Source organism: Cebus imitator, unplaced genomic scaffold (assembly GCF_001604975.1).
Source record: "Cebus imitator isolate Cc_AM_T3 unplaced genomic scaffold, Cebus_imitator-1.0 Scaffold76, whole genome shotgun sequence".
Lineage (NCBI taxonomy): Eukaryota > Metazoa > Chordata > Mammalia > Primates > Cebidae > Cebus > Cebus imitator.
Genome location: NW_016107391.1, coordinates 7,781,081 through 7,788,637, shown reverse-complemented (window position 1 = coordinate 7,788,637; position 7,557 = coordinate 7,781,081). Strand labels below are relative to the sequence as shown.

General features: G+C 46.3%; 1 pseudogene; it reads left to right on the top strand.

Annotated features, from left to right (window-relative positions):
* The first annotated feature begins 6,840 nt into the window (after window positions 1-6,840).
* Window positions 6,841-7,270, top strand: LOC108307019 (annotated as a pseudogene).
* Window positions 7,271-7,557: the final 287 nt, after the last annotated feature.

Below are 7,557 nucleotides of genomic sequence, written 5' to 3'. Positions count from 1 at the left end.
GGGAGGGAGGGAAGGAAGGAAGGAAGGAAGGGGGGAGGGAGGGAGGGAGGGAGGGAAGGAAGGAAGGAAGGAAAGGAAGGAGGGAGGGAGGGAGGGAGGGAAAGAAAGAGAAAAAGTAATTTTGCATTTTCAGTATTTATAGATAACCATGATTTCCTATATAGAATTATTATTATTATTTTGAGACAGATTCTCACTCCGTCACCAGGCGCCAGGCTGTAGTGCAGTGACGTGACCTCAGCTCACTGCAACCTCTGCCTCCCGGGTTCAAGCGATTCTCCTCCCTCAACCTCCCGAGTAGCTGGGCTTACAGGTGCCTGCCACCAGGCCCAGCTAATTTTTGTATTTTCAGTAGAGATGGTGTTTCACCATGTTGGCCAGGATGGTCTTGAAATCCTTACCTCAGGCGATCCACCTGCCTCAGCCTCCCAAAGTGCTGGGATTACAGGTGTGAGGCACCATGCCTGGCCATAATTTTTATTACATTTTTGTTCTGATGGAGTCAGAACATGCTACCCTAAAACATGGCACTGTGGCATTTGAGAAAGCAGGAGCAGGAAGGCCACTCTCATCTTTCCTTCTCCTCTCCCTTCTCCCCTGAAGCAGGTCATAAGACCCTTATTCAAGAGGTACCCTCCCTGTAGCCAGAGGAAAGGAACACCTTTATTTCTGAAGACACAAAGAAAAAGAATCTGAACAAACAGGCCTTACTAGGTTTCACTGAGTTTATTATCATTAGATCATACCTTTTTTTGTTTAAACAGATTCTCACTCTGTCACCTATGGTGAAGTACAGTGACAGTCACAGCTCACTGCAGCCTTCATCTCCAAGGCTCAAGCAATCCTCCCACCTAAGTCTCTAAATAGCTGGGACTACAGGCCATGCCACCACGCCCAGCTAATTTTTTATTTTTTGTAGAGATGGCATCTTGCTATGTTGTCCAGGCTGGTCTGGAACTCCTGGGCTCAAGTGATCCTCCTACCTCAGCCTCCCACTTGCTGGTATTACAGCCATGAGCCACTGTGACCTGCTGAGCATACCCTTTTGTCCTCCAATCATATTATTCCACAACTCTGCACTTTTCATCAAACCTAAGCATACAATCCAGGCAGACTACCTGAGACCAGGAGTTCAAGACCAGTCTGGCCAACATGGCGAAACCCCATCTCTACTAAAAATACATAAAGAATTAGCCAAGGGTCGTGGTGCATGCCTGTAGTCCCAGCTACTCAGGAAGCTGAAGGACAAACATCACTTGAGCCCGGGAGATGAGGTTGCAGTGAGCTGAGATGGTGCCACTGCACTCCAGCCTGAGCAACAAGGAGAGACTTCATCTCAAAAACAAAAACAAAAGAGGCCAGGCATGGTTGCTCATGCCTGTTATCCCAGCACTTTAGGGGGCCAAGGTGGGTGGGTCACAAGGTCAGGAGTTAGAGACCAGCCTGACCAACATGGTGAAATCCTGTCGCTACTTAAAAAATAATAATAATAATAATAGCCAGGCGTGGTGGTGGGCGCCTATAGTCCCAGCTACTCTGGAGGCTGAGGCAGGAGAATTGCTTGAACCTGGGAGGCGGAGGTTGCAGTGAGCCGAGATTGCGCCACTGCACTCCAGCCTGGCGCCTGGCGACAGAGTGAGACTCTGTCTCAAGAAAAACCCAGCAACAACAAACAGGATCCACCAAAGAAAACAACTGCTTCCCATCACCTCCCAGATATTTCATTATCTACTGCAAAAAAAAAAAAAAAAACCAAGAGGTGGAGGTTGCAGTGAGCCGAGATCACAACACTGCACTCCAGCCTGGGTGACAGAGCAAGAATCTGAAAAAAAAAAAAAAAAAAAAAAGAAGACCGAGGAATGTGATCACACCTCGACGGACCTTTTCACAAGATCAGGTCTGTTTCTAGGGCTCACTCATATGCAAAGAGGACCATTTACAGCTTAGTTGATGTTCTCCAAGGTCCATTCATTCTCCCTAATAATCATTTATTGCCCCTCAAAAGGATTACCTACATTTCCCCTGTCTATGAATAAAGTTATATAAGCATCTGGGGGCATCTGGGCACCATACAATTATCTGGGTAATCACTTTGTGATCCCCAATTTCCCCCTCTCATCAATAAATTTGCATGCCTTTTTCTTCTATTAATCTGCTTTTTGTCAGTTCATTTTCAGTGAAACTTCAGAGGGGGAAGGGAGAAGTTTTCCCTCTTCACCTCTGCAAGCTGAACTTCTATGGACATACAGGGGTTTTCCTTTTTTTTTTTTTTTGTTCTGTCCCCCAGGCTGGAGTGCAGGGGCACAATCAGCTCACTACAGCCTCCACCTCCCAGGTTCAAGTGATTCTCCTGACTCAGCTTCTGCAGTAGATGGGACTACAGGCATGCACCACCATGCCTGGATAATTTTTTTTAGCATAGACAGGGTTCTGCCATGTTGGCCAGGCTGGTCTCAAACTCCTGACCTCAGGTGATCTGTCCTCCTTGGTCTTCCAAAGTGCTGAGATTACAGGTGTGAGCCACTGTACCCAGCCCAGGGTTTTCCTAATTTCTGATTCAAAAGAGTATGCACTCTTTTTTTTTTGAGACCAAGTCTCTCTCTTGTTGCCCAGGCTGGAGTGCAGTGGCATGATCTTGACTCACCACAGCCTCCACTTCCCGGGTTCAAGCGATTCTTGTGCCGCAGCCTCCCAAATAGCTGGGATTACAGGCTCCTGCCACCAGGCCCAGCTAATTTTTTTGTATTTTTAGTAGGGACAGGGTTTCACCATGTTGGTCAGGCTGGTCTTAAACTCCTTGGCCTCTAAAAGTGCTAGGATTACAGGCGTGAGCCACTGCACCCCACCTTTTTTTTAAAAAAACTGGGGACACACAGCTTTTGGTGGAAGCTCACTGCAGCTTTGATCTTCTAGACTCAAGCAATCCTCCTACCTGAGCCTGCCAGGTAGCTGGGACTACAGGCGCGCCACCAAGCCCAGCTAATTTTATTTAAATTTTTCAGGCTGGGCGTGGTGGCTCATGCCTGTAATCCCAACACTTTGGGAGGCAGAGATGGATGGATCACCTAAAGTTGTGAGTTCGAGATCAGTCTGACCAACATGGAGAAACCCCATCTCTACTAAAAATACAAAAAAATAGCCTGAAAAAAAAAATAGCCTGGCAATGTGGTGCATACCTGTAATCCCAGCTACTTGGGAGGCTGAGGCAGGAGAATCGCTTGAACCCGGGAGGCAGTGGTTGTGGTGAGCCAAGGTTGCACCGTTGCACTCCAGCCTGAGCAACAAGAGCAAAACTCCATCTCAAAAAAAATAAAGTAAAAAAAAACAAATTTCTTTTATAGAGACAGGGTTTTGTTATCTTGCCCAGGCTGATCTCGAACTCAAGCAATCCTTTTGCCTCAGCCTCCCAAAGTTTGAGGATTACAGGTGTGAGCCACCGTGCTGGGCCGTCATGCATTCTTCTAAAGTTTTTATTATGCTTTGCCGAATTATCCTCCAGAAGGTTTATACCTAAGCTTCCATACCTGCCAGTTGCAGGCTTACTCTTTAAAGCTGGTTAACAGCTACAGCAATCATTACTCTCACATTCTTGAATTTCTAGACTCTTTTAAGCAGCCTTTCTTCTCTTTGTGCAGCCCCCGAAACTCTGTGGCTGAGGCTCAGTAGGAGCGTGTGGTCCAGAGGCCCAGGCACTGAAACGCTAGGCTAGAAAACAGCTGGTTCTAATTTATCCTCCAGCACTTTCAGCTGTTCTGCTCCAATTTTGATCCATGCAACTCAGGGTTGTGGGGGCACTCCAACAGGTGAATCCTCTCCCACCCCCAGAAATGGCTCAAGGGGGCCTCCTAGTGGGTGGCGGGACCACTGAGCCATGGACCCCAGGGTCACCTTTCTTCCCACCACGGTCAAGCTTAGCACATAACTTAAACGCATAGTGGTCCCAGAAGTGTCAAGGATAAAAAAATGCCCATTTTTTTCCCTCCATATACAACAAAACTGTTCTAACATAGCCAAATGAACTAGAGAAGCAGTTTTATTTTTGCCCTTCCTGCCTTGGAAAACTGAAAATGCAGGTGCCGTGAAAATACTAAATGGAGGCAGGACGCAGTGGCTCATGTCTGCAATCCCAGCACTTTGGGAGGCTACAGTGCGTGGATCACCTGAAGTCAGGAATTCGAGACTAGCCTGGTAAAGTGGTGAGCCCCCATCTCTACTAAAAATACAAAATTAGCCAGGCGTGGTGGTGGGCGCCTGTAATCCCAGCTACTTGGGAGGCTGAGGCAGGAGAATCATTTGAACCCGGGAGGCAGAGGCTGCAGTGAGCCGAGATCAGGTCATTGCACTCCAGCCTGGGCAATAGAGCAAAACTCCGTCTCAAAAAAAAAGAAAAAAACCTATGCGGAGAGTGCTCATGGAGCAAGGTTTCCAGCCTTTCAGAGGAAGGCTGGAAAACAATGAAAGCTTTCAAACTTTGGGATCTTCAACTCTTACAGAAGTATCTAAGCCAGGTGCGGTTGTGCACACCTGTAATCCCAGCTACTTGAGAGGATCCCTGGACTCAAGGCCGTAAGTCCAAGGCCAGCCTAGGTAGTGTGGCAAAACTCGTCTCTAAAAAAATAAATAAATAAACGCAAATTCTAAGCTGGGTGCAGTGGCTCACGCCTGTAATCCCAACACTTTGGAAGACCAAGGCAGGTAGATCACTGGAGGTCAGGAGTTTGAGCCCAAGCTGGCCAACACGGTGAAATCCCGTCTCTACTAAAAATACAGAAATTAGCTGGGCATGGTGGTGAGTGCCTGTAATCCCAGCTACTCAGGAGGCTAAGGTGGGATAATCGCTTTATCCCTGGGGACAGAGAGCTGCAGTGAGCCGAGATCATGCCACTGCATTCCAGCCTGGGCAACAGAATGAGACTCCATCTCAACAAAAACAAAACAGAAATTCTGACTATTCGTTTCCTAGGGCTTCTCCAGCATCCCGACTCACCAACAGCACTGGGCTTTCACAAGGACAAATAATTCGCAAAACTTTTTGGGGAGTTTACTTATGATAATTGCCTTAAATTAACATCACAAGGCAATGGAAATTGCACTTCCCTAAGGCTTCTTACTGCAGGAAGTTACCCAGCTCCTGACTGCAAAGGTAGTGACGATTAAAATCAGGTTGGTTAGCTTCTGTCTTGCAAGACTTATCTATTAATCCATTACTTGTATTAGTATAAAATGGCATTTCTATATCAAAATGCATGAATGTTTTAACCTATTGTAAACATAAGCTTTTTTTCTTCTGTTGAATCAGACAAGTCTTTTCTCTGCCAGAAACCTTAAAACTGGTATTCTTAAAACAGTATTCTACTGGCTTTTACTTTACTGGATGGATGTTCAGCTTTCAGATCACAGAAAGTCAGTCCTTCGCTATTTTGCTAGCCTCAGGCCATACCAGGAGAACTTCAGTGTGAGTGCCTTATTTTAAGCCTGCGAGCATCGGTGAACTAAAGTGCTCACAGGAAGATGGAGGAGGAGAACTGCAGACCGGCTTACATGAGGAGTGGAGGCAGTTCCAGAGACCCTGTAATGTCTTCAGACCTTTGAAGACTGTTTTGTAGAAGATGGCTTGTTCTTCCTTAATTTTCAAGGCAAGCATAGGACTAGAGAGCTACGTAAAGCTAGATTTTGTCTTTAAATGGAAGACCTTTAAACAATTAGAGCTGTCTGAAAGATACAAACACTTCCTTGGATTGAACTGAACTCCTAAATCATTGCGAGGAATCAAAAGAATGGTCATCTCACAGCTCTACAATAAATGCATGATTGAACATGATTAAATATTTAACATGATTATTTTACAATTTAAAAATATTTATACGGCCAAAGCCATTTGTTTTTAGAAAGCTTTGAAAATGTGGCCGGGCGCGGTGGCTCACGCCTGTAATCCCAGCACTTTGGGAGGCCGAGGCGGGTGGATCACGAGGCCAAGAGATCGAGACCATCCTGGTCAACATGGTGAAACCCCGTCTCTACTAAAAATACAAAAAATTAGCTGGGCATGGTGGCTCGTGCCTGTAATCCCAGCTACTCAGGAGGCTGAGGCAGGAGAATTGCCTGAACCCAGGAGCTGGAGGTTGCGATGAGCAGAGATTGTGTGACAGCACTCTAGCCTGGGCAACAACAGCTAAACTCTTTCAAAGCTTTGAAAATGTGGCCGGGCGCGGTGGCTCACGCCTGTAATCCCAGCACTTTGGGAGGCCGAGGCGGGTGGATCACGAGGCCAAGAGATCGAGACCATCCTGGTCAACATGGTGAAACCCCGTCTCTACTAAAAATACAAAATTAGCCAGGCGTTGTGGTGATTGCCTGTAATCCCAGCTACTCAGGAGGCTGAGGCAAGAGAATTGCTTGAACCCGGGAGTTGGAGGTTGCAGTGAGCCAAGATTGTACCATTGCACTCCAGCCTGGGCAACAGAGTGGGACTCCATCTCAAAAAAAAAAAAAAAAAAAAAAAAGAAAATGTTTAAGCAAACTTAAACATTTTTATTTTATTTTATTTTTATTAAAATAGAGACAAGGTCTTACTGTGTTGCCCACGCTGGTCTCAAACTCCTGAACTCAAGCAATCATCTCACCTCAGCCTCCTAATAAACAAATTCTTGTTATTCTGACCACTAATTTGTAGAATTGAACCACATAGCTAATCATCTTAATGCCACGCGGGTTTCTGAAACTGTTGCCTGGCTGGCTGTTGTTGACACCGTAGGGGCAAAGAGGGAAAGCTTCCCCCTTTACCTTCTGAAGGTTCACTGAAAATGACAAAAGGCACTCTTTCACCAAGGACCCACCAACATGGGCCACATTCAAACCAAAATTGTGAAGAAGGCAGCCTGGGTCATCACAGAAAACACGTGCCTGGGCGACGACTTCCACACGACCAGGCGTGTGTGTGAGGAGATCGCCATTATCCCTAGCAAGAAGCTCCGCAACAAGATAGCAGGCTACGTCACGCGTCTAATGATGCGGATTCAGAGAGACCCAGTAAGAGGCATCCCCATCAAGCTGCAAGAGAAGGAGAGAGAAAGGAGAGACAATTATGTTCCTGAGGTCTCAGCCCTGGATCAGGAGATCACTGAAGTGGATGCTGAAGCTTCTGGATTTCGGCAGTCTCCAACCTGCAGGTCACTCAGCCTACAGTTGGGATGGATTTCAAAACGCCTCGGGGACCTGTATGAATCTTTTCTGCAATGCTGTATGATTTTCAATAAACCTGAGACAACAGAAAGGCATACAAATTTATTTACCATGCAGGGCACGGGGGAACTGCATGAGAATGATTATCCAATAACCCAATGAGGTCTAAATGTTGATAGACACTTCTTCATAGAGGAAGGAGAGATGAGAGTGTAGGAGTAAAGGATTTTTAGTGGAGAATGAATGGATCCAGAAGGCAGACTTGATCTTGTGAATGATTCTGGTAATTGAATGGGGCAGGAGAACAAACAATGGTTTGGGAAGAAGATTGTCTGGGCTGTAGCTATGGTGTTTTATGTTCAGTCTCTTCCTCTG